Below are 26899 nucleotides of genomic sequence, written 5' to 3' on the forward strand. Positions count from 1 at the left end.
TTTTTAAAAAAATGAAGTCTGGGAAGTTTTTAGTTTATAGTTTTCTAGATGTTGTTTTTGGCTGGTCTTGTAGAGTTCGTACTTAATGCATGACCAGAAATTAATTCAAAGACTTGAAGTGATTTCTATGCAGATCTCTCAAGCTTTTTTTTTTGCATGGTTCCTTAGTACTTTTCCCTGTAAATCTCAGCCATCTTAACCTCTCCAAATTTTGAAACTGTCTTTTCATCTCAGTGAGGCAGTTGTTTTTACTTATTTTGTTTTGTTTTCTATCTATGCTGTAATGTGGAAATTGCTTTCGAATAAAAAGCTGAAATAATCATAGGGTTCATCTTATTTGTTTCTCTTCTTTCAGGCATCACATTTCTGCTGTTTCATATATTTTATGCAGTTTTCTGGTTGTTTATGCAGACAGCAGATCTTATGCCACATACTTCTATAGGGGAGGACGTTCTTTTCATCAAGTTGAAAATTAAAACTTAAATCCCAAAAACTTCTTTGGAAGTTCTGTGCCCATTATGGACAGTTTTTTACTGTTGATCCACAGGATAGAATGGGTTATCGATTTCATTACTTTCCCTCTTACAAGCCATTACCTATAGAACTATTCTTTTAGGCATCTTGCTTTGAAATTCAATTATTCCTGAGTTCAGATCTTTTTTGGTTAGATGTCTCTAGAAAATAAATCTTTTATTTTCTATTTGGAGAGTCTAACAATTCTCTTTTCAATATTTATTTATTTATTTATTTATTTATTTATTTATTTATTCATTCATTTATTTTTGCTACTCAACCATATTCTGAAGGTATTTTCTCTTAATTTTTTTGATATTTTCAAAATTGTTTTTTTCATTTATTCTCAAATCCAACTGATGTTTTATTCACACCATTATGTCCTGTTATGATATTTATTATTTCTTTCACTTTTTCAGTTATTGTAAGCTTATTTTAAGTCCTTTTCAGATTGTTAAATCACTTGTAATTTTTAAGTCTTAATTTTCCTAGTGGCTCTATCTACCGACTCTTTCACCTTGTTATTTGTTTCTTTTTTTTTTTTTAATTTTTTTTTAATTTTTATTTTTTTATGATAGTCACAGAGAGAGAGAGAGAGGCAGAGACGCAGGCAGAGGGAGAAGCAGGCTCCATGCACCGGGAGCCTGATGTGGGATTCGATCCCGGGTCTCCAGGATCGCGCCCTGGGCCAAAGGCAGGCGCTAAACCGCTGCGCCACCCAGGGATCCCCTTGTTATTTGTTTCTTATATGGTTTAAAAGTTTTGGTTATAGGTAAACAGTAGTTTGTGTTTTCTTATAAAAATATCCTTTGGATTTCAACATCTATGAATTAGATTTTACTTTAAAATTTTAGTTAAAAGTTTTGCACCAATATGTGGCAGAAATTTCAGGCTAGTTTGTTCCCAGCTGGTTTTTAATTGCCTTTCCCTTTAATACACTGATAAAATACAACAGAGGTTCCTTATGCTTTTCTTGGCTGAGTTCATCAGTGAAAGTGGCATCATGCAAAGGTTTACTTCTCGCAGGCCCTCCACATGAGTCCCAGATGTGCGTTAGTGTTCTGGTCCCCCACTGTCAGGTCTCTAGCAGGGTCTGAGTCCTTATTAGCAGCAGCTGAATCATCAAGCACATATATATGTGTGTGTGTGTGTGTGTGTGTGTGTGTACATCTATACACAATGTACATATGCACATACATACACAAAACAAATACATATATACATATTCACATATTTGTATATTTAAATATTTAACATTTCAATACATTTATGGTGGGAGGATGTGTCTTCTATATCAGCTTAGCTGACATATAACTAAAATGTGCCTGAAATCACTTTAAAATGTTAGGATTTCTATGTGTATGCATATGTGCTGCCATGTGAGCACGGGAGAAGATAAAGGAGCAGGTTTTTTTTTTTTTTTAAGATTTATTTATTCATGAGAGAGAGACACACACACACACAGAAGCAGAAACACAGGTAGAGGGAGAAGCAGGTTCTCTGTGGGGAGCCTGATGTGGGACTCGATCCCAGGAACCTGGGAACATGATCTGAGCTGAAGGGAGACACTCAACCACTGAGCCAGCCAGGTGCCCCTTGTTTTTTGTTTTTGAATAACATAGGAAACTTAGCACACCTAGTGATGAATTTGCATGCCTCCTCTACTTCAGAAATACTCTTCCTTTTAGTCTAATTCCACAACTTCCCCCCTTTTGCACTTTCCTCCAACCACACACCAAATCCTTTCCTATGTGTATTTAAAAAATTTCTCCAACTCATCCACTGCCTCCTTCTTATTTCAGGCCTCTATAATATTTCACTGGATTCAGGCAATATCCCCTTAAAGAATCTGCATCCAGTCTTCTCCCCACTGCTCCATCCAGATGGCACAGTTATCTCTCTTCAACACAGTCTAATTATGTCCTCCTCTTCCTAAAATGACTAATGGTTTCCAACTGCTCTGGAGATGAAGGCCAAAAGACTTCACAGGTCCTAAAAGATCCCGCATGTTCCACTCTTGCCTCATTCTCCAGCCTCACATACCACATATCTTTAGCATGCTGACCTTTCAATTTCTCTTCAATTTGTAGAGTTCCTCACAATTAGAGGCCTTTATCTATACTACTTGCTGGATCTGTAATGTTGTTCTGGAAAATTATAATTAAATAGTGATTCTTGCAATTGCTTGCTAAATGTCTATTTTCTCCTCATTGACTGTAAGTTCCATGAGGATAGGAACAAATTCCAGCTCTCAACAAGGTACAAGTTGCTCAACAAATATTTTTTTTTTTGCAGGAAGAAAGGAAGGCAGAACAGAAGAAAATGAAATAATAAAAGCCTTAATTTGAATCAACTTTTGTTAAAGTGAAATTGATACAAGTATAAATAAGAGTGAATAATTGACCATATATTACATTTTACTTTTGATGGAAGAGGAAAAATGAATATCTTTTCTCAGTAAGGAAAGGAGACATTTAAAAAAGAGGAAATTGGGAGAAATCAGTTTATGGACTTTACTATATACTTCATGTTTTAACTCATTTACTTACCATGGAGTGAAGGAAAAAGTTCCAATGTGCGATCCTGAGATAATTTCCTCCTGCCTCAACAAATGTAGCCAACTCTGCTTAGCACGATTTGTCATATTTTTGGAACACTGTTTTAGTAATGGTGACTTAAAACAGCAACTTTTTTGGTGTTAATTTATAATGAAAAATTATCTGTTTTTAAAGCTTATCTCTGCATTTTTTTCTTTCCAAAGTAGAGCTTTTACTTGATATTCTGCTTTTTAATGAATAACACAGTATCCATTCTGGCAGCCTTGTAGAAATTATTGATACTTACAGTAGAGGGCAGTAGAGGAGCACATCTCAGGATGAAAATCCAGGGCGGCATCCAAAGTCCCTTTGTCAGGGCTCCCCTTGGAATGATGTGTGGCTAGGTCACTGAAAGGAAGACTTAATCAATTTGAGAAGCTATAAGTTGAGGACAGATAGTAAGTACAAAGTCACTAAATGTCTCAAAATTTGGAAAACTCACAGAATTTTTAACAGGTTGCTTTTAAAATGATACGTTTTATATTTTATCCTCATGAACAGGAATACACAATTATTGGCAACAGCAGACTCTAGCTTTTCTTATTTATTCTGTAATAATTCGCTCTTACTCTGAAAACACAAAAGTGATGAATTTTAACAAATTGGGTTTGTGTTCATTACATAGACAAAGGGAGTTTAAGTATGAACTCTAGACATTTGTAATCTTTTCAAAGATCCCTGCCTATGAGATTTATTTTTACATTATGCAGTCTAATGTTTTCCTCATTTGGTTGAGTGACCCAGGAAGGTTACTGAATTTGGAGAAATCAAGTCTGCGGTACTGTACACCTTGCATTCTGAGCCAGGGAAAGTGAATCATGGAGGCATGTACCGAACGATTCCAAAGATACTTCTACTGACTGACTGAACTGAAGCAGTTCAGTGCAGTACTCAGCGAGGATGAGGCCATCAAGTTAGAACATGTAGGTTCAATGGGATTTATATAAAGCCCTAAAGTCTGTAAAGCTTGACAGAATGGAGCTATCATTTTTTTAAAGGTTCCCTGTCACAGGAGGTGGTATAAGTTGAAAGACAGCACATAAGATAGTCTGGCTTATACATTTGGGTGCCTTCTAGGTCAATCTCACAGGGAATTACTGTTAAAAGCCACTCTTACCTGTATACTTAATTAGAGGGAAGTTTATTTGAGAGTGGTTCTGTCCATAGTACTTGAGAGACTTTGATAGCTCTAAGAACAAAAGCAAACCACAAAATAATGGTCTATCAGATTATTGATCATAATATAATTCCATACTTTATAGAGACTTAGATATATTTTTTCCCCACATATCTATATCTCTGATGATAGGAACGTCTCTAATTAATGGAAGTTGTAGCCATAGTAGGTAGGAAAACAGTTTTCATTGCCTGTGAATTCACAGTTTGGATATAGCTTTTCTTTTCTTTTTTAGATTTTTAAAATTTATTTATTCATGAGAGACACAGAGAGAGGCAGAGACCTAGGCAGAGGGAGAAGTAGTCTTCTGCAGAGAGCCTGATGTAGGACTGGATCCCAGGATTCCCGGATTCTTTCTTCCTTTTTCTTTCTTTTCTTTTCTTTTCTTTTCTTTTCTTTTCTTTTCTTTTTCCTTTTCTTTCTTCTTTCTTTCTTCTTTCTTTCTGAGAATTATTGTGCACAGGGAAAATCACAGAGACAAATCTGTCACATATGATTAAATAGGTCTAAATAAGGCTGAAAACAGACCTTTTAATAGGTATCAAACAACAATTCCAAGGGATAAGACAGTGTTGTAGTTTAAATAGTATTTTGTTCTCCTTAGTTACATGATGTATATCACAATCAGCTGTGTCTTGGATTTGATAAAATGTGACACTTCTATATCCATTTTATGAGTGGGGAATCTGAGGCCAAGAAAGTCTAAGAAGAATTTCCTAGGGTGCACAATAAAATATAGTTCCCTATCTATCACAAGTCACCACATATTCTAAATAGAGATGCTAAAAGCAACTACTTCTTCATTCTTACCTTCTTTGCCAATGAAAACCTCATTAGCAACTGTTCACATGCTTATAAGTATCAGTGCAGAAAGAAAGTTATGCCTTCATAAAAAAGAACCCAGAATGTCTATTTAGAACATAAGAACCAAAAAAAAAAAAAAAAAAAAAACCAACAAAAAAAACCAGAACATAAGAACCAATGCGTAATAAAATAGGGTCATGTCACCAAAAATAAATTCTTAAAAAAAGTAAGAATTAAAAAGGCCAACCAATTAGTCATTAAGTTTAACACATTGTTTTTTTTTTTTTTTTTTTTAAGATTTTTAATTTATTTATTCATGAGAGACACACAGAAAGAGAGGCAGAGACACAGGCAGAGGGAGAAGCAGGCTCCATGCAAGGAGCCTGACGTGGGACCTGATCCCGGGACTCCAGGATCATTCCCTGGGCCGAAGGCAGGTGCCAAACTGCTGAGCCACCCAGGGATCCCTTAACACATTGTTATATAAATCTATGCAGCTATAGGAAGTTCACAGAGTAAGGTTCCTTAAAACTCTTAGAAAAGTTTAAATGTTAAGCCTGTCCAAAACTTGATTGCCTGAACAACATCCTTAAGTGCCCTATAATTTAAATAATTTTTAAAAATGCATAGATAAAAAAGAGACAAATGGAATATTTTATTGCAAACATTATAGCCTCTTGTGTCAACAGTTTCACATCTCTTGATGTTTAGGTAGTCTCAAGAGTGTGGGATGCAACTTGGAAATCAGTGCACTTTGAAGGCCTACTGGCCCGGTGAAGCAAGCACCAGGTGTATTTTATAAGACCACTTGACAGTTTTAATGTCCAACTAAGCATCAGGCTTTGGATCCAATTCAAATTCACACTTAGCCTTTACCTCTGGCAACCAAGTTCCAGATGCAATCCTCATTTATCACATCCCCCCCAAAGGAGGAGTTTTCAGATGCTATGGGCATGCATGATTATGTAATCTGAGATTTTGTTTGATTCAGCACAGTGCAAAAACAAAGACGGAATTTGAATTTTAATACTGTCATTTGAAAGAAAGGCATTTTGTTATGTGACCTCGAGGATAAATTCCTCCCAGAGAGGTAGAGGCTATCCCGCGTTAGGGGTTCAGTGCTAAAGACATTATTTCCTGTAAGGTGCAAAGCCGTTAGCAAATAATGTGTGGCTGTGCATTAATAAGCAATGCGAATAGCTCTGTAGTTTACCCCCTGGTGACTTACCTAGGACACATGGAGAGGGAAATGGTTTCTCAGAGTGGTAAAAGGTACCAAAATATTCTATTCTCTACATTTCACCAATTGGATATTCACTCAGTCTAACAAACATCTCTTTGGAATAACAATGTCATTTACTTTAATCAGAGAGGAACCTAGCTGAAATCATCTTCAGTGGAAAAGAGATTTAATTTAAAGGGAAAATTGAAGGAAATAGAAAAAAGGCCACAAAAGTGAGAGGAAAAGTATTCACAAATATATCTTTGATCTCTCAGATGCCAAAAATATATTTTTCTTCATATTAGGGCTTCCCTTGCTTCATGAAATTCTAGTAAATATGTCTTGGGAAGTTCTTGTACGTAGATTGAACTATTTAATCAAGGATTCGAGAAAACCAAGTTTGAAATGCTTTTTGTTGTTGTTGTTCACCTATAGTTTTATTTACTCCTTGACTTTAGACTGATTTAGGTTTCTCCAAGAGGTAGAATGAACAGAAGTTACTGGAACTGCTTTTGATTAAACATAAGGAAGAATTTTTAAATCTTGGACTTTTCCATAATGATGCACTCGGTTCTCTGTGACTCAAAGTTTTCCAGCAGAGGCTGAGCAGCTAGTTGTCAGAGGGGTTAGATGTTAAGATCACTTAACTTCTAAGACTCAGGATTTTCCAATTATTTTATAAAACGAACAAAAAATGATGAATCTTCTAAACACTCTTTCATTTCATTCAGTAGTAAAATGCATTCAAAACAAGCAGTTATTCCATTTGTAAAGAACCAAATCTTTGGATATGCTGGTCATACAAAATCAACTGTTTAATATTGTCTTGGCTCAGTTAGAAACATGAAAGCTCTTTGTGACTTAAATTTTAGTGTATACACTTCATGGGTTTTCAAATTATTCTGTTTAGAATAACTTTCTGGGCTGAGGATTATATAGGTCAGCCCTAGAGAGAGATGTGCTTCGCTAACCTGAAAGGATGAAGGAGCATCAGTGCTCCGAGGATATAAAAACCTATTCCTTGCTTAAGTTTTCATTTTCCGACAGGCTATAAATAGCTTCACTTAAGCAAAAGGAAGCATCCTAACTCATCTGTAGCAGATGAAGTCTTTAACACATTGCATCTGCTTTATTGGTCTGGTTATTTAGGTTCCGTTGTAGGCTGACATATGACAGAGTTCCCATTTAAATCTTAGAAGTAAAGAGCTTCAAAGGCAACCTTATTAAGGTTAATAGAATGAACTAACATGCCTGTGGTTGGGGAAAAGGTAATGAGACACACAGTAAATTGTTCACTAAATAGCTTGTCATCTGTGGGTCTGTGGTTGGAGTTCTACCAATGGATCATTCTGTTGTCTGTAATGAGCATGATTTAAAAAATATTAAGGTACTCAAATATATGATATCATTCTATCATTTGTTAACTAGCATTCTGAAGGTCTCTCTTAATTAAACATTTTACTAAGTATGTTTTGTTAAACATATTACACAGATTGATGAGGTTATAGAAGTCATGTTTAAGCTCAAATGTCAATCATCAAACTTATAAAAAATACACAAAAATTTAGAATTAATTTGGGATGTTTTCAGTCTTTTGAAAAGCAAATAGATTGGCAAGTTTTAATTTGGTCTATTTGCTGTATTGTATTAAGGTAAAGCACATGTTTGGGGATGCCTGGGTGGCTCAGTGGTTGAGCATCTGCCTTCAGCTTCAGATTCCGGGGTCCTGGGATCGAGTCCCGCATCTGGCTCTTTGCAGGGAGCCTGCTTCTCCCTCTGCCTGTGTCTCTGCCTTTCTCGATGTGTGTCTCTCATGAATAAATAAATAAAATCTTTTTTAAAAAAGCACATGGCTGAAAAGAATCTTGAAATGTGGAATTAATCACTGCCTTCTGGAAAGAAGAAATGAAATATTTAACCATATCATTATTTTAACAACAGTACAAACCAATAAACACGTACAGGAGCAAGTTGAAATTCTACAACTGAAAACATTTAAATAAATCACTTGGGTATTTCAACTGTAACTTTCTATATGGTTAGGTGGTCCGTTTTTTTTTTTTTTTTTTTATGATAGTCACTCACACACAGAGAGAGGGGCAGAGACATAGGCAGAGGGAGAAGCAGGCTCCATGCACCGGGAGCCCGACGTGGGATTCGATTTCGGGTCTCCAGGATCGCGCCCTGGGCCAAAGGCAGGCGCCAAACTGCTGCGCCACCCAGGGATCCCCCGTTGTTTGTTTTTAACATCTTACTATTCAAACACTAATAAGCAGCCTGCTCATTCAACTACCTCACTAATTAATGAAGTTTATTAGTTTCACTTGCAAGCATTTTGTCCAGGCAAGTTAGCACTGTGCCACCATTAATAGTACCCTAGAAAGATAAAGATTGGATCTTGGAAAACCAATCTTTGAGATTGAAGTGCAATCTGAAAATAGTATTATTACTTAATAATGCAAGATGAATCCATCATAATTTTGTATTTGTGGTCTTCAAGGGAATACCTGCTTAGTTCCTAATTAGAAGTTCCTAATTAGTGAAGCAAAGTGAAAACAGAAAGAGTACAAAAAACTAAGATTGTTATTCAATCTCATAAAACATGTAGAAATAAAGGAAGTAAATATAATGATTACTAACTCAGAAAAGTCAAAGAGTATATCTAGAAAAAGTGTGAAAAGAAGGTGTGAGAAGAAGGCAAATGGTTATAGAAGTTACTTAAAGAGAAACATGACTTTTCTCAATACCAAGAATCAAATACAGAGATATGAATAGAGCAATTGTTTCATTGTTGTCTTCATTGCTAGGTTTTGAGCTACAAGGAGAAAATCTATTATGTGTTAGAAATGAACTTGTAATCTGGTAAAGCATCCCATGGACCTCAAGACAAAAAAGTATTGCTTACGGGTGTATAATTGTAACATTTCATGAACACAATTATTTGACCATGAATTTCCATGTGGGGAGTATGATTTACTCTCAGCCAGTATGTAAACTTATCCAAAACGCAATAGCAAGTTTAGTTATTCTCAATGGAAGTTAGTGTGTTGGTTTTTTTTGTTTTTTTGTCCCTCTGCATTTGTGAAAACATTCCAGAAAATATTTCCTTCATTTACTTCTATCCTTGTGCTACCTCTCTTGCCTTGTTGAGGTCTCTACTGTCAGCAGAAAGCCAAGAATTTTTTTTTGGCGGGGGGGGGCGGGGAGTTTCCTCTAATCTTGCCTATCAACAAATATTTACTGGGATATCTACAACATAGAAGGTACTGGATTTTTGGTGCTATGAACTAATAATTAATAATAAAGATAGTCCATCTTAGGTGCTGAATGAGTGGAATATGCCTGGAGAGAGAGACCACAGTAGGTTGGGTACAGAGCCATAGAAAACATCCCTGGGAAGATACCAAGGAAATTGGCAATCGGTTTCCTATAGGAGGGAAACTAGGAATTTGAAATAGGAAGGAGATTTACACTTTTCACTTATATCCTTTTGTATGGTTTTAAATATTTACTTGTGCTCATATAACTTTTTAAATCGATTTTTTTTTTCTAGTGGTAGTATACAGCTAGATTGTGAAGATCACTGAATTCCAAGCTAAGGAGTTCCAATTTTTCTCTGCAAGCTCTGGGGACCAAAGATAATGTTGATGTGTTTCATATTAGAAAAAAATAATTGTGCTGCAATTCTGGAAATACTGGAGCAATGAAAAATTAAATGAAAATGCATAATGTATCAGGCATTTTATGGAATAATTTTCTTTACTTTCCGGATTACTGATATGGTGCACTTAAAATTTTTTGAAAGCACCTTTATTGAGATATAATTCACACACCATACAATTTACCCATTTACAGTGTACAATTTCAATGGTTTTTCATGTAGTCACAGTTATGTACAACTATCACTACAATCGATTTTAGAACATTGAATTGCCACGGGGTGCCTGGCTGGCTCATTTGGTAGAGCATGTGACTATTGATCTTGGGGGTCATGTGTTCAAGCCCCACACTGGGGATAGAGATTACTTAAAGAAATAAAGTCTTAAAAAAAAATCCATTGCATTACCTCAAAAATAAACCCTGTACTCTTTAACTACCTCTTTTCTTTCTCCCATGACACCCCCAACACCAAGCAAGCATTTGAGCTGTAAGCAACTACTTCCTGTCTTACAGATTCCCCTCTTCTGGAACTTCATATGAATGAAATTTTGTAGTATGTGGACTTCTACAACTGGCTGCTTTTACATCTCATAATGTTTTTGAAGTTCATTGGTGTTGCACCACATATCAGTACATTTGTCCCTTTTATGGCCAAATTAAAAAAAATCCCCTGTTGTATGGATATACTACATTTTGTTTTATTTGTCAGTTGATGGATATTTGTGTTAGTGCCACTTTTTGGCTGTTATGAATAATGCTACTATAGTAATTCATGCACAAGTTTTTACGGAGATGTATTTTAATTTCTTTTGGATATACACCGAAGAGTGAAAATGCCAGGTCATGTGGTAACCTTATGTTAAATTTTTTGAGGAATTGTCAAATTGTTTTCTAAAGCAGCTGTACCATTTTGCATTCCTACCAGTAGTGTATGAGGGTTCTGATTTCTCTGCATGTTTGCCATCACCTGTTTATTATCTGTCTTTTTGATTCTAACCATGCTTGTGGGTGTGATGTGGTATCTCATTGTAGTTTTGATTTGAAGTTCCTTGATGACTAAAGATTTTGAGATCTTTTCATGTGGTTGTTGGTCATTTGTATATCTTCCTTGGAGAAATGTCTATTCAACCCCTTTGCCCATTTTGAAAATTTGATTGCTGTCTCTTTTTGTTGAGTTGTAAGTTCTTTACATATTATGGGTATGCCTCCCTTATGATATATGACATACAGATGTTTTCCTCCATTCTGTGTGCTATCACTCTCTTCATGGCATCCTTTAAAGCACAAAACTTTTTAGTTTGACAATCCCAAAATTATATATTTTTATCTTTTGTTGCTCATTCTTTTAATGTCATGTCTGAAAATCCTTTGCCAAATCTGAGGTCATGAAGATTTACCCTCCTGTTTTATTCTTAAGAGTTTTATACGTTAAGCACTTACATTTAGGTCTTTGATCTATTTTGAGTTTATTTTTGCTTATGGTGTAAGAAGGATCTAATTTATTCTTCTTTTTTTTCCTTTGCATGTGATTACCACTCATGCCAACATCATTATGTTGAAAAGACTGAATTATTTCTTCATTAAGTGGTCTAGGCATTCTTGTTGAAAATCAGTTGGCAACAGTGTGTCTGATTTTTTTTTTTTTTCTGACTTTCAATTCCATTTCATTGGTTTATATGTCTGTCCTTGATTCAGGACCTTACCATCTTGATTACTGTTGCTTTGTTGTAAGTTTTGAATTTAGGAAGTCTGAGCTCTCCTACTTTATTCTTCTTTTTAAAGATTGTTTTGGCTATTCTGTGTCCCTTGTAATTCCACATGTATTATAGAATCAGTTGGTCAATATCTATGAAAAATTCAGCTGGGATTCTGACAGAGATTGCATGGAATCTGTAGATCAGGTTAGGGAGTATTGATATTTTTATTTATTTATATCTTTAATTTTAATCATGCTTTATAATTTTCAGAGTATAAGTTCAGCACTACTTTTGTTAAAGTTATTACTAAGCATTTTATTCCTTCTGATGTTATTGTAAATGGAATTGTTTTTTCTTAATTTCATTTTTGGATTGTTCACTGCAAGTGTATAGTAACACAATTGGTTTTCTGTAACCTTGCAAAATTTACTTCTTATTCTAATAATTTACACTGTACTCTTGACATAAAAGAATAAAACCAAGAAGTATTTATCTATTTGAAGATGCTTGTATGGGAAGAAGGAGTCATGGCCACAACAATTATGTCAAAATCTGTCTTTTTGGTTTATGTCTTTTTCCTACCTGTCCAGAGATGGTGTCTAAATTGTCAGTTCCCTCATATATAACCAAACATGTAAGGGTTAACTCAACTCATAGCAGACACCTGACTCTTCTGTATCTAGATTAAGGACAGTTGGTTGCTAAAAAATATGAAAGAAAAATGAAGGAAAAAAAGAAATACTAAATATATAATCCTTAATTTTTAACATTACTATATCCTTTGCCTCTCTGTCTGTCACAAATGGAGAAAATCCTGAAGCACGTTATACTTCCCAGCCAGGACTTATTTCCAGAGAGGAAAATGCTGGCTAATTTTAGTTAGCTTACTAGTTGTTATTCACTTTGTAATACTGGATTGCTTATTATTCCTTACTAGGAAGATTGAGAATGAAAAATTAGATCATCTCTAAGGTTATTTGTACATAAATTTCTCAACATCATTTCTATTCTCCCAGTTTCTTCATGTGCAAATATCTGCCAATAGGACACACAGGAAATCATAGCTCTATTCCAGGTACATACTTGTAGTTTTAAATAGTTTTTTTTTCCCCACTTGATTCTCTTTTCATTTTTTTATTCATATTGTGATATTGTGGCTTGCCAAAAATGATTTTTGTTTCAATGTCTTATTTTTGTATTTGGTTGTAATTTCTTGGTGAAAGTGTTTATCTGTCCTCCCTTCTTCTTTAATTAAGGCTTAGAAATCAACTTTAATCCTTTAAAAATATTGTTGATCAAATTTACAAGCAGTTATATAATTCCATCTGTAGTAGTTAGAATCATTTTTTCTGGATAAAGAGGTCTGTGAAAAGACCATTTTTCTTCTGGATTCTTAAAAGCTTCACTAAATTGGTGATATTCAAGTGAATTAAGTACAGAACAGTATCCCAAATTACCACCTCTATTCTCACTTTTTTTAAATGGGAGAAGGTCCGAGTGTGAGCTGAGCCATCAGAAGCTGTAGAAAGCAATATTCAAAACAGAAATTCTGAAAAAAACTAACTTTAAAAAAATGAACAAAATTAACCCATGAAGAACTCTTTACAGGAGTAATGGCAGGTGTCATCATGTCCTCCCTCCTCTCTCCTCAAATATTCAGGAAATGAAAACTAGAGAGTGATAGATGCTTGCCATTGAGGTATTTTGGTTTCACTGCTGAACTTTTATGCAAAAAAAAAAAAAAAAAAAAAAGCCCATCTTGAGTTTTCCACAATGCATGATAATGTAATGAGTGAAATATTAGTTTTAGTTAGTTATTACATAAACAGAAAAAACAAATAACTAATCAACGCAAGTTTCCAGAAAGCTGAAGTATTATAAAAATATGAAGACATTCATGACTTGTTTTCCCTCAGTCTTCCAACGGAAGACTTTTTCCCAAGCTTTGGGAAAAAGTGAGTTTTCTGTGTTTTTAGAAAAGGAAATAGGCAGGTGGGTCAGATCCCATTCCTTTTTTTTTTTTTTTTTCCTATTCCTTGACGAAAGCAAAATTGGAGACAGCCAACTCTTCCTGACTGCTTTGTCAGCGCAGTCAGCAGCAAATTTAATAGTCTGGGGGTGGGGGCCTGGGGGCAGGGGATGGAGGCCTGGGGAGGTGCAAGCACAAGGCAGCCCCTTCTATGCATCAGCTAGTTCCACACTCCAGCTATAGCCTTGGGAACAGGAGAAATCCCAAACAGATGCGTTTTCTAAAGGTAAGGGAGAAAGTAAAAACTGAACCTGCTAAAAAAGAGGTAAAAATAAAAAGTACATCTGTGTATTTCTAAGGTAATACTGAAAATTTCATTAGCAAATTTGAATTTAAGGACTTCAGGGCAGGCTCCTGATATGATTTTATTTTATTTTTCAGTGACTTTATGCAAATTTATCCCCTAGTTGTTTTTCTTTTTTAGCTTTATTGTTCCTCCTGTCCAATAAGTGCCATAAACTAAAGCTAATGTGTGTGTGTGTGTGTATATATACCTGCATATGAGTGTGAATAAGATAAGTTGACACGCTATTCAGTTTTCAGTTAAGCATTTAGCCAAACTTTGTGACTTCCTATGCACCAGGCTGGGGAAATTCTGGGAGGAGTCTGTTCTAGAAAAAGTTCAGACATCAGAGGTGGCATCTTTGGATTGGAACCATAACTTCACATCTGCTATTCCTGTGTCCTTAAAAAGAAGGTTGTGGGTTTTTTGTTTTGTTTTGTTTTGTTTTGTTTTTAACAGATAAAAAGAAACTGCCATAAATATTTGCTCGCAGATAAGCACTGAGAAGGCCTTTGATGTGGGAGCTTCCCCTCTGGCCCTGAGTAGAAGGAAAACTTGTGTATGCACAACAGGAGGTGGAGTCCACTGGGAATGAAGGACCAGGCTATGTGGTCTCCAGATCCCTCCTTCCAGAAAGAGAGAACATTTTGTGAGAAACCAAAGAGTACTATTACTCAGTGTATTAATTCTTTCAGGCTGCTGTAACAACATACCACAGACTGGATGGCTTAAATAACAGAAATTGATTTCCTTGCAGTTCTGTTGGCCGGAAGTCCTGGTGAGGTCTCCCTTCTTGGTCTGCAAACAGGTCTCTTCTCACTGGGGTCTCACAGGGTCTCTTTTTCTGTGCGCCTGACTTCCTGGTATCTCTTTTTCTTCTTCTAAGGATATCAATCCTATTGGTTGAGAGCCCAACCTATATGACCTCATTTAACCTTAATTTTCTTCTTAAGGACACCATCATCAAATTCAAAGCACATGGTAGGTTAGGGCTCTATTCCGTGAACACAATTCAGTCTACAAAATTCAGGAAAGCCATTTGTTCTATACTAACAGGTACATGATGAACTGTAACTTGGCGATTATTATTTACCCATGGTTTTTCCCCACCAGTCTCATTCATGCTTATAGACATCACTGCAGACCACAGACACACAGCTTTGGCTTAGTACCTAGTCTCTACTTATCAACGTTATACAAGATTTTCTGACATTCATAATGCAGGGCTAGGGATCGATAATTTATTTTTCCAGGATAATATTTTTCCTTTTTTGTACAAATCTGGTTGGATCAGAATAACAATGACAACGATAATATTTATTGCATACCAAGGACTGTGCTTATTTCATTTCCTTAACTTCTTCACCATACAGAGGAAGAGATAAGCTTTGAGCCTTAGTGACTCGCCTAAGGACTCAGAGCTAGTAAATTCCATGCTGTCGGACTCAAAATCCAGAGCTCTTACCCTCTATCCAGTGGAAATGTAACACAGCGACAAGATTCTGAGAGTCGTGACAAATCTCTACCTTTATCTCGCCGCTGGATATTCAGCCTGTTTAATCTTAGAGCTAGATTTTCAAGCCTATCCCGGGATAGGGCCTCACGCCTATACATCATTAAAATATTTTATGGAAATATTTATTTCTAGTATGCCTACCGCTGCTCATTGGTAAGCCCTCCCTTCCCTGTCTGTCACCACATTGTCCGTCAAGGACTAGGAAGGTGAATAAAACACAGTTCCTGGGAGAAAACTCAAAATGTAATTGAGAGATAGATGTACCCAATTATTCAAAATACATCATGATCAACAGGGTACGTTATAGAGTCATTTCAAACTGTTGTGGTAGCATAGAAAAAAAATAGCTAGAAATGCCCAGAGAGAACATGAACTAGTTTATTGTGGGGTGACTTTGAGGCATAAATGGAAGGTAAGTAAGTTTGCCAGGCAAGGCCAAAGGTTTTCAGGTTGGGGCAGAGCATGTTTTTCCTTGTGGTATTTATGTTCAGCTGTGGTTTTTGTTCTGTAACATTTTCAAAAAGCAATAATATATCTGGGAGGGGAGCCCCCCTCCCCTCCCAGCCAGCACTGGTGTTTCCTGTCCTGCGGAGATGTCCTCCAGGTGAAAATAAGGTGTCAGGTACTTGCTAACTAAACAGCCTGGCCAACTCAGGATTACCGAAATTGGATATGCAGTGATCACAGTCCACTGAGCACTTTTATTTGAAGCACGTATAAACCGATAAACATCCAAAATGAAAGTATTCTAATGAAATTATTGTACCAACAATGTGATTCGAAGTCAAATCAGAATGCCTCCTGCTGCTGCCACTCCTTGTGGGGGGAAGCAAAATATTCACCCACCTAAGCATGAAAGGTCTCTCTTTATTCAGTGTCCTCCCTACTCACATCCCATCAGTCTGAGCTCTATCAGGACCCAGTTTATTTTACAAATGAGGAATTTTGTTTCAAACACCTAATCCTGCATCACCTCTAGCACAGAAAATAATCCTACTTTCGAGGTCATGGATTTCCTACTTTCTGACAGCCTGGCACAAGCCCCTCAGCCACTCTTAACCTGGGTCAATAGATCTCTCTTTCTCTCTCCATCTATTTTTGTCCGTTCTTTCTCTAGTCTTGAAGTGCAAGGTATCAGTCTTTTGATAATGACATCTTTTCTACCTGTGCTCTGGTCCTCTCCCCACTCCAGGCTCTCATACAGCTTTCCTGCCACTCTGCAATTTGCCAGCTTCCTGCTGAGAAAGCAGAGCCACTGGTGCCTGGTGCCTGGAAGCAAGCAGCAGGGGATCAGATAACTAGGTGACTTTAACTCTCTCTCATTCTCCTTGTCCCCCCAGTAAACATGTGTCTATGGCCATCTGGTGGCCTGGTCCCTCTGTAACGGTCCCAGATGTGCAAAGGGATAAGGGAACTTAAATCTGATGGTGAATCAGAAACCAGGGGAGTCGAGGGGTCAAGGTAAAGGTCAAAGTGAACGGTGGAGAATGAGAATTGGGGATACTTCCATGGGAATTAATATGGAAAATTTACAGAAGGAAAAAGATCCAATAAAAAGAATCAATTTAAAAGGCAAATATCAAAGGTCCATGAAATATCTGCTGAGAAATACGCTTGTGGTTTTAGCTCTGTGATGATCTAAGTAGAAAATATAAAGGTCAACAGTTAAACAGGCACCCTAAGATGCAAAGAAAGAAACAGGAGTAAGGCCAGCTGATTACGGCGTTGCATTGCAGAAGAAGCCACGCAGGGCAGAGAGCTGACGCTTCCAATGTGACCATGGAGCTAGGTGCCTGGAGCACTGGTTCCTACACCTGGCTGATCATCAGAATCATCTGAGGAGCTTATAAAAACTGTGTAATGTGTCCCTTCCCTTGACCTATTTAATCTGAGTCTCTAGATGTGACGTCCAGAAGGACAGATGTGTGTGTACATTATAATCTGTTTGTCCCCTCAATCTTGGAAAGCATCTCAGGTGATTCAGAGAGCCAGTAATTTGGGGGTTGAGTGTCATGCAATCTTTTTGGTGAGCCAAGGAGATAGGTTAAGGAGGAGGATAAGGCTTGCTTCTTGGTAATGAGAGACCTGGGTAGGAGGCTGCAGGGCCAGGTTTTTGGAGGTGTGACGTGAACTTTCTGCATCACTGGTGTGGTGGCTGAGGCCATAATGGAGCGAGAAGGCTCACTGAAGCTCTCAGCCCGTGGGGTCCCATCTGCTGTATGGAATGTACTCAGTCACTCTATCCACTGTTCCACTTTGCTGGCTTCGGGCTCTGCCTAGAGACTAGTTACAGCCGATCAGTTTTTTAACAGAAGGTTCCATTAGACTGACCAGCCTTTACAGATAAATCCTGGGACATGGAATGCTTATGAGAAACCGTATGGTTTATTATCATGGGGAATAGTTTGTCAAGACACATTTTCGTTCTAAGGGGAAGCACGCTGTAAGAGGTGAGAGTCTGGGCTGGGAAGTCAGTCTCCTCCTGAGTGTGGTTCCTGGCTCCACCCTTTTGCTGCTGTGTGACCTTAGGCACGTTCCATAAACTCCATTTGCCTCAGATTCCTTAGATGTAAAATGAGGATTATGCTTACTATCTACTTCATGAATTGGTATGAGGATTAAATGAGAAAAATGCATGTAAAGAGCTTAGACTAGTGCCGAGGGACATGTTATGTGCTCAATAAGGAAATGCGTATTTCTTGAAGAATTTTCTAATATATTTCTTAATGCACAGTGGCAAATTGAAGGGCCAGGGTGATTACATAGCCTAGGATCACATATTCGGTAAGTGGTCGATTTAAGTACTTGAAGCCTGCGCTCTTCTCGTTGCTCAGTAGCAAACCTTAGCCACAGGACATGAAGAATCATAAGTCAGTCCAATGCACAATGGACTGAAGAAGCAACGACGGCACCTGGATAGAACTGGAAAGGATGAATCACAAAACTTAGTGCAGCTAGGTACCCTCTGGAACAATTCAGAAGTCCAAGAAGATGAAAATGCCAGACAACGCTGCACTTAAAATGGAAACTCCTCAGAGTTACTGGTTCTTGGAAGAAGAAGCAGAACTTGCAAACCCTTTCAAATATGGAAAAGACAAATAGTGGAAGAACTGATAAAGCATCAATTTGAAATTCCCGGCAAACAAAGAGTTTTACAAGAATGGAGAAGGAGGGGTGGCTGGTGGCTGTTGGTTAACTGTCTGACTCTTGATTTGGCTCAGGTCATGATGTCAGGGTCCTGGGATGGAGCCCCTCAGCGGGGAGTCTGCTTGAGATTCTCTCCCAGTCTCTCTGCCCCCTCCCCAGCGCCGCACAAGTATGCACGCTCTCTCTCTCTAAAAAAAAAAAAAAAAAAAAAAATGGTAAAAAATCACAATATACCACTTTGCTTTGTAGTAAACAGCACTCCGTATTTGTAGTGATGTAACCATGGCTTACTGATTTCACCTAAAGTGTGATGCCACTATGCTAGGAGGAGGCGGAGGGGGAGATGGACATAGTGTAAATGAATTACATCCTCATCCACAGCACAAAAGCACTAGATGGTGCATAAAGTGGAAAAAATAAGAGATATTAATATAAGCATATTATGTTAAGTAGGAAGACAATGACAAGAAGAAAGATATTCAGTGTCAAAAATGTTTGCTCTTGGGAAAGAAGAGGATGAGCATGTTGGGGGCAAAGGGTTTGTTTTTCTTTTTTTTTTTTTTTTTTTTTAAAGATTTTATTTATTTATTCATGATAGTCACACAGAGAGAGAGAGAGGCAGAGACATAGGCAGAGGGAGAAGCAGGCTCCATGCAGGGAGCCCGATGTGGGATTCGATCCCGGGTCTCCAGGATCGCGCCCTGGGCCAAAGGCAGATGCCAAACCGCTGCGCCACCCAGGGATCCCAAAGGGTTTGTTTTTCATTAAAAACTCCTGAGTTAATATTTTTTCCCCTAAATCATGTTGTGTTTTAAAAATATTCATCAAAATATAGTACCCATTAAAAATAGTGTTTCTGGTTTTCCAAGGATCCAGAACAATTAGCTTGCTTCACTGATGGGAAGATTCAGTTTTGTCTCACCCTCTTTGTAAGATTCTATGAGATTTTGTTGTTGTTGTTGTTGTTGTTGTTGTTATTTTCCAATATGGCACTGGTTTAATCTAGAGAAATAGGAAAGAATTATGTGGTGGGGAGAGAGCAAATTTGGGTTTAGAGGAGCGGATGGATGGAGAAGTCTCAGGCCGAGAGCATGGGGGAGTGGGGATTGGCAGATCCCATATTCCCCAGAACAGCAAACATCAAAGAATATATATACTAGTAATCGTATATATAATGATAGGTTTTACCATGTACCACACACTGTTCCAAGTGCTTTACATGTAAAATCTTGAATCCTCACAACTCTATGAGGTCATGTACAACGATTTCTTTTTTTAAAGATTTTATTTATTCATGAGAGACACACAGAGAGAAGGACAGAGACACAGGTAGAGGGAGAAGCAGGCTCCCTGTGGGGAGCCCGATGTGGGATTCGATCCCAGGACCCCAGTATTATGATATGAGCCAAAGGCAGATACCACTGAGCCACCCAGGCACCCCTCATGTACAATGATTATCTCCATTTACAAAAGGCAACAACTGAGTTGGAGGGAGATGAGATAATTTTCTCAAGATTACATGGCTACCAAGTGGCAGGATCAAAATCTGAACCCACACCCTCTGGTTTCAAGTTGAGCTCTTAGGCTCTACCATACAGCACTTGGGAGTGCACACATACATCTCAGTTTGGGGGATGAGAGGCACAACGTAGGAGAGCTCACCAGAGTGGGTGTGGGGTGTGGACGGTTAGGCTGGGGAGGCTGCTTGCTCCTGCATACTGGTTTTAGCTGGCTGGAATGCCATGCGCTCAACTCAGTTTCTAAAATGATGTGGGAAAACTACAAGTGTAGTGAACACCCCATTGTGTTAAGGTGATGACAAAGGATCTCTCCTTGACCAAACTTTGGTCAGGCTCCTTTGAGTAAGCCTGACCTTGGGCTTCCATCTCTACCACGTGGAATCCAATTTAAGGGAGAATCCATCCCCGACTTCTTCCTTCACTAGATTCCCGCTTGTCTATGCTGTGTACTCAAGTCTATACTCATTCTGCACTCAAGTGACCCCCTGTCCCCCACCTTTGAACAGATCCTGAATCAAATCTGTTTTTCGTGCTTTTACTAATGCCCAGCTCTGGTTTCCTCGCACAGTGATCAAACTGCTGGCATCTCTGGGTGGCCATGCGATTAGGTGATTGTTGCAAGAATTTCTACACGGTATCTCCAAGGTCTTTACTCATTGGATCAAGCAGCTCTGGAAATGAAAGTTCCCCCAGGAACAGCACAGCAGGCTTGTTTAAGCAACGAGAGCCAAATGGGCTGAAGTTGATAAAGCAGGAATAAGAATAAGGTGATGGTGACATATATAGGAGACTATGCTCATATGGTTCAGCTGCCACTTGACTATTTTAAACATTTAAAATATTCTGTTCTCAATCAAAAGATTTGATAACCCAATTTGGAGCAAGTCTAATGCAAACATCTATGATGTGAATGGAAAATACCCAAGGAACTACTTGGGGAAATTTCTCTTTGATGATTAAAATAGATCAATTCTATACAAGTCTCACTGGGGAAATCTACTTTTTAAAATATTTTCTCTTCTATTCTTATTTCCTAATAATATATCTTTTGATTCTGCTTTTTGGGAGTTATTTCCTCTTTTCAACACCCAACCTTTCATTGATTTTAAAAAAGTATTTTCCTACTCAATAATTTCCAATTTTATTGATTTTTAAATGTTCTTCAAATTTTTTTCCCTGGTAACCTGATTTTATTTAATGAAAACAATTATCTTCTGTCTCTTGGAAATAATTAAATAAAATTTTGCTTAGGTTTTTCTAGTCCCTTTATCTCTCAATTTCAGATCATATTTCTGTTAATTTCTGACTGTTCTTTGTGCTAAAGCTGCCCTTAAAATGTCTGGTGATCCTTTGTCCATGCATAGTTAAAAGAGAATTATTACAAAGCCCGTGTGAGGGCTGGAGGCACTTTTTGCCCTGGGGGGATTGGTCAGCTTTACTCCAGGACAATTGACTGGGTTAACTGTTCATTTGATTAAGGGGTACTGAAGTGTCAGTACTTGTAGGTTCTTTCTTTGGTCCTGGTTACTTTCATCAGAAACGAATCCCTTCATCACCTGCTTAGGCTGTCCCAGGAGTACGGGGAGAGTGGAAGGAGGTCTCACCTGCCCACTAGGCTCACTTTTAAGCATGGCTGTCAGCTATGCCTGGGGTCCCGAGCCCAGGGACTTGCTGATTTAATTACCCAAGAAGGGCCAGTTGTCTGGCTATGTGGTTTGAGGAACAGATAGCAGGGTCTAATTGCTCCTTATTCAGACTCTCAACTGATCCTTCTGCTTTTACTTCCACTTCAAAGCCTATCCTTCAATTCCAATGTGCTGGGAGCTCTCAATTTTTGCTTTGGTTTTCCCATGCCCTGGCTTGTTGGTACTTCAATACTAGCAATCTCTCTACTCTGCTAATTCAGTATCTGCTTATCCTCTTATTTTCCTTGTCACAAAATTTCATCGCTACCTTCTATCTACTGTTGTCTCCTTTCTTTTTTTTTTTTTGGAGGGAAAGCTACGTTTTTTTTTTTTTTTTTTTTTTTTAAATAATCTTTCACTGTTCTTTTGCTGGAGTTTTCATGGCAGAGCAGAGATGAACACATCTTGTGTTTGCCATGTTTATTTAGAAGGGCCATTATTCACTCTTTTATCTTTGGGCATTAGGCTAACAGTGGTATCGAGTGAAATTAGAAATCTCATTAGCGTTTTTTAAAGCTATTAATGTCATTACCAAAGAACAGGGCATCTTGAATGCATTCTTTTCTAAGCAAGTTTTTAGATGACTCATGCTAAAATTGGAGATCTATAAATTTATTTATCAGAGTCATTAAGTATTGAAAACTAAATCTAATGCCATGGAGCACTGGAAAGAACATTAGATTAGAAGTTGTAAGTTCTCAATTCAAGATTTATCTTTGCCATCTTGGGCAAAATACTTTCTCCCTTGGTCTCAGTAAAATGTAGGCAATTAGATTACATGGCTTCTAAGATTCCTTCTAGACTAAACATTCTGTGATTTTATTAGGTAATTTCAAATCCCTCATTGAATTCACCGGTCCTCCAGATGCTGTTACCCAAAGTAACAAACGTTACCCAAAGTACAATGCATGTCACTGGTGGTCAAGGAAATAATGTTTAATGGCATTAGAATTAACATTTTAAAATTTATTTCTATATTTTATTTATATAATCATTAATTTATTTTAATGTTTATATCCGAGAACACTGTTCCAACAAAACTTAGGTTTCCTTTGCAAATAAATATATTTTTAAAGAATTTATTTATCTATTCATGAGAGACAGAGAGAGAGGCAGAAACATAGGCAGAATGAGAAGCCGGTTTTTCATGGGGAGCCCGATGCAGGACTTGATCCCAGGACCCTGGGATCACACCCGGAGCCAAAGGCAGATGCTCAACCACTGAGCCACCCAGGCGTCACTCTTTGTAAATAAATTTACTCAAACTTAAAACTATGTTTTGATTTAAAAAGAAATCATGAATAATAGAATGTGGTATGTAGCCATGATAAAAGTTACAAAGATAGCGTGCAAATGAATGTCTTTTCTGAATCATGGCCCTCTCATGACATGTCCTTTCATGACTACACACATTTATTCTCTCCTTAGCAAAATCTTTGAATGTCCAGCTCAAAGATTGCTTGCTTACTGAACCATCCAAGGTAGAAGAGTTTCATATTCTGAAATAGTACAGCTCATGTGACAGGTCTATTCCCACAGACTAGGGGCTTCATCTTATTCATCTTTGTATCTCGAGGACATTGATGTGCTTAACTTTGTAATAGAAGCCCAATCAATATTTGTTGAAAGAATGAACCAAATCAGGATCTTGAGAACTCTGATGGACAAAGGTTTCCTGTAATTGATTTATTTTCAGCATGTATCACTAACTCCGTGTCAATGGACACTGTCTCTACTTTATTAGTTCCAGAATACATGCCCATGAGAACCCAGAATAGGAAGAACAGGCTTGATATGAAAGATCAAAAATACACTATTGGAAGCTTTAAAGACTAGTCACAGATCCTGTAAATTTTAGGAAGGAAACAGTTCAAACATCATTGGATCTTGAGATTCTGAGACACTGGGACTCTGGGATCAATGGCTCTTCAATAGAAATGGATGCCATCTTCCATTAGAGCAATTTATATTTTGTAAACTTTACACTATAAAGTCTAAAATCTATAGTAGTTTGAATTTACAAAGCACTTCTACACACTTCATTTACTTTTACCCTCACAATAATGCTTTGACGTTGAAGGGGAAAGTAAAGTTAGAAAAATTAGTTAAATGATTTTCAAAATGTCACCCAGATGGTAGTTGGCTAGACCAGTGGTCAGCAAACTATGACAAGGGGAGAGAAAAGTGTGTTTTGATAAACAAAGCTTCACTGTAACACAGACTTACCCTTAAGAAGGAGTAACTCCGTTTTCCACATGAAGAAGAAATTGAGGCCACAGAAAGATGGTTACTTGACAATGTCACACAGCTACAAAGTGGTGCTGTCAGGAGGATTCACATGTAGGCACCTGACTCCAGGGCCTTTGCAGTCACAACTTCACTAGAGCTGGTTTTGGTGTCTAAATCCCGGCTCTAGCTCTGTGACCTTGGGAAATCTACTCCCTCAACCTCCTGTAAATTAATACTTGCCAAACACTTAAAACAGAGCTTGACACGCTGTAAGCACTCAACAGCATTGTCATTTTTATTAACACTCAAAATTTTGCATTGCCCTCTTTCTTTCCAATAGTAAAAATCACATCAGAGCTACAGGGCTAGATGTTCTACATATGCTGTCTTATTTAAGTTTTGTAGTAACCAATTATTAATCTTATTTTAGAAGACAAAATAATAGAGGTTCTCAAGGGTTAAATAACTTGCTCTGATACTGATCCCTGGTCTGTCTGTGATAGGTTTTTAAGCCTGTCTTCTCTACACGACTCCTTCTAATTTCATCATTTCCCTTACTTGAACTCAGTGCTTGAAAGACCAATGAAGGGACATCTTATTTCCCCCCTCTCTCAACCAACCAACAAATTAATCAGCCATCAACAAAAGTTAGGTGCATCCACTCTGCTCAAATGCATCATGGGCTTGCCTGTCTTCTTTCCTTTAAGTAACCCATTTCTGGACTCTGAAATAATCTGTTTTTGCAATTACAATTCCCTTTATTTGAAATCTGATTTGTCCTTTGAAACCAGATTCAAATAGTACTAAATCCTTAAAGACTTCTCTGATCATCAAAGACAGAAGCAGCTTGTTCTCTACAGAATCCAATAGTATTTTTGCTTGTACGATGCTAATGGAGTTGATATGATATATACTGACTCACGGTATTGCTTTCAAACATGCCTTAAAGTACCCTCATATATTGGCAACTTTAAAGTCTTTTGTAGAACAAGATGGGATATAGAGAAATACAAAATTTAAAAATGGAGCCCTCCAATGGAATGTACTGAGAAGTTTGTTTAAAAAATACCTCAAATTATTTGAATACTTGTATAAAGATATTCCCTCTGCACAGTGCCTTGTCTTGCATCATTAAACGGTAGGCACTCAATAAATATTTACTCACTCTAGATCTCAAGGTTTTTTTTAATAAGGCTAATTTCATAGTTCCATTAGCTCAGTACAATTAATTTAAAAGCACCAAGATAACGCTAAATAATACAGACAGAATAGATAATTTATTCTAACACCTTATCTCTATGTTCCTCATTTTGAAAGTGTCTGACTCTAATTCATTCTACATTCTTTTTTAGTAGTTTAAATATTTTTTAGGTAATTTTAAAAATTAAAAATGACTCTTGGTAGACGATAGCCCATCTTTGTAATACTCATGATATGAGTGATCTATCATTTAAAGTAAGTCCTTTTAAAAAGCCACAGTATGGTAATCTATTTGCGTTCATACCTTATTAACAATCTTTACATCTTAACTCAGTTTTGCAGCTTCTGCTTTATTTTTAATTTGATTTGCCTAATATCATTCTTAATTAGAAATGGAGAAGCCTACAACATTAAAACAGTACCTACTTAAATTAATATAACAAGAGTAGGAGGGGCAGTTTGAGAGACAGAGTCAGGCTGAATTAGTGAAAAAGCATATTACAGAAAAATCTATAAACAAAGAAATACATGTTTTCAAGCACATTGATGACTAACCGCTAACAGTATTTTTCAAGTAGAGGTTTCAATGCCAATTTTTTAATTAAAATTTTGCATTCGCATGAGAATAATTTAATCTAAAAGTTATTCATAAGTTAAATTAATCTTATAAAACTTAAATTTGTTTAAATTTTGCTATACAAATGGTATCTCTTTGATAGACAAATTTAATTTAACTCATGGTAAATTATAGATTCTGGGTTTATAGTTAGTTTATTGTAACATTCTATATGGAATGTGTTCTGTACAATCTGTATCAAGTGAATCTAATCAACACAGTGAAGTCACATCATCTAATCAAATTAGCTTGAATTATGGTTATAGAGGCTTAATCTTAAAGCAGAATTTGATAACCCAAGCAAGCAAGCAGAGGATTATTCCCTATCCTGCAGATTTTATAGTTATCTTAAAAGTAGAAAGATTTGAATGACTGGATACTCTGCATGTCAATTTTACTTGGTCCTTCCTATAGGAAATTTAGTGGATCTTGAGCCTTACTGTGCACAAGGACACCACATAGGATTATATTTTTAAAAAATGAATACTGTACTCTATGGACAGTATATGTGATTTTCAAGGTCAATTTTAACTAACTGTAATTCTCACCTTTTTTACTGTCTTTAGAACTTAATCTTCCATATGTATCCTTATCATCAGCCTTAGCCAATGCCTTTCATGGTTGAGTTTTAACTTACCTTTTGGTTCAGTCAAAAGCTATATTAGGTCATACTGATGTAGTCTCGGATCTCCTTGCATTAACATGCCACACTTCTGAATTCTTCCATACTTTTATGCATGAGAATTGCAATGTCATTATCAACTCAATGAACTTATCTTTTGAGACTCAGCTTAAACCTTACCTCCTTTGAGAATTCTTGGGCATCCTCTTTACCAATTATTTGTAGATACTTCCAGGATAGTTTTGTCAAGCTGTGTATTGATTGTATGTTTTTTTTTTTCTGTCGCCTACAATACACTATGATTTGGTAATGACTTGAATGTAATAAACATAGTGCTTATTGATCAATTATAGAATTAATGAAAAATATTTGCGGTAATGAT

At 37.0% G+C, this 26899-nt stretch overlaps 1 long non-coding RNA gene across 8 annotated transcripts in view; it reads left to right on the forward strand.

Annotated features, from left to right (window-relative positions):
• LOC144285036 (uncharacterized) overlaps positions 1-26899 on the forward strand; it is a 115431-nt gene that overhangs the window by 16360 nt on the left and 72172 nt on the right. For 2 of the 8 annotated variants that reach the window (XR_013353421.1, XR_013353422.1), the window contains exon 2: positions 16691-16800. The exons of 4 other annotated variants lie outside the window; for them this stretch is intronic. This is a non-coding gene — a long non-coding RNA (uncharacterized LOC144285036). Of the gene's footprint in view, positions 1-16690; positions 16801-20733; positions 20933-26899 lie in introns of all 8 variants that reach the window. 2 more of the 8 variants (XR_013353423.1, XR_013353428.1) reach the window with 2 other exon arrangements.

This window comes from Canis aureus, chromosome 15, assembly GCF_053574225.1.
Source record: "Canis aureus isolate CA01 chromosome 15, VMU_Caureus_v.1.0, whole genome shotgun sequence".
NCBI lineage: Eukaryota > Metazoa > Chordata > Mammalia > Carnivora > Canidae > Canis > Canis aureus.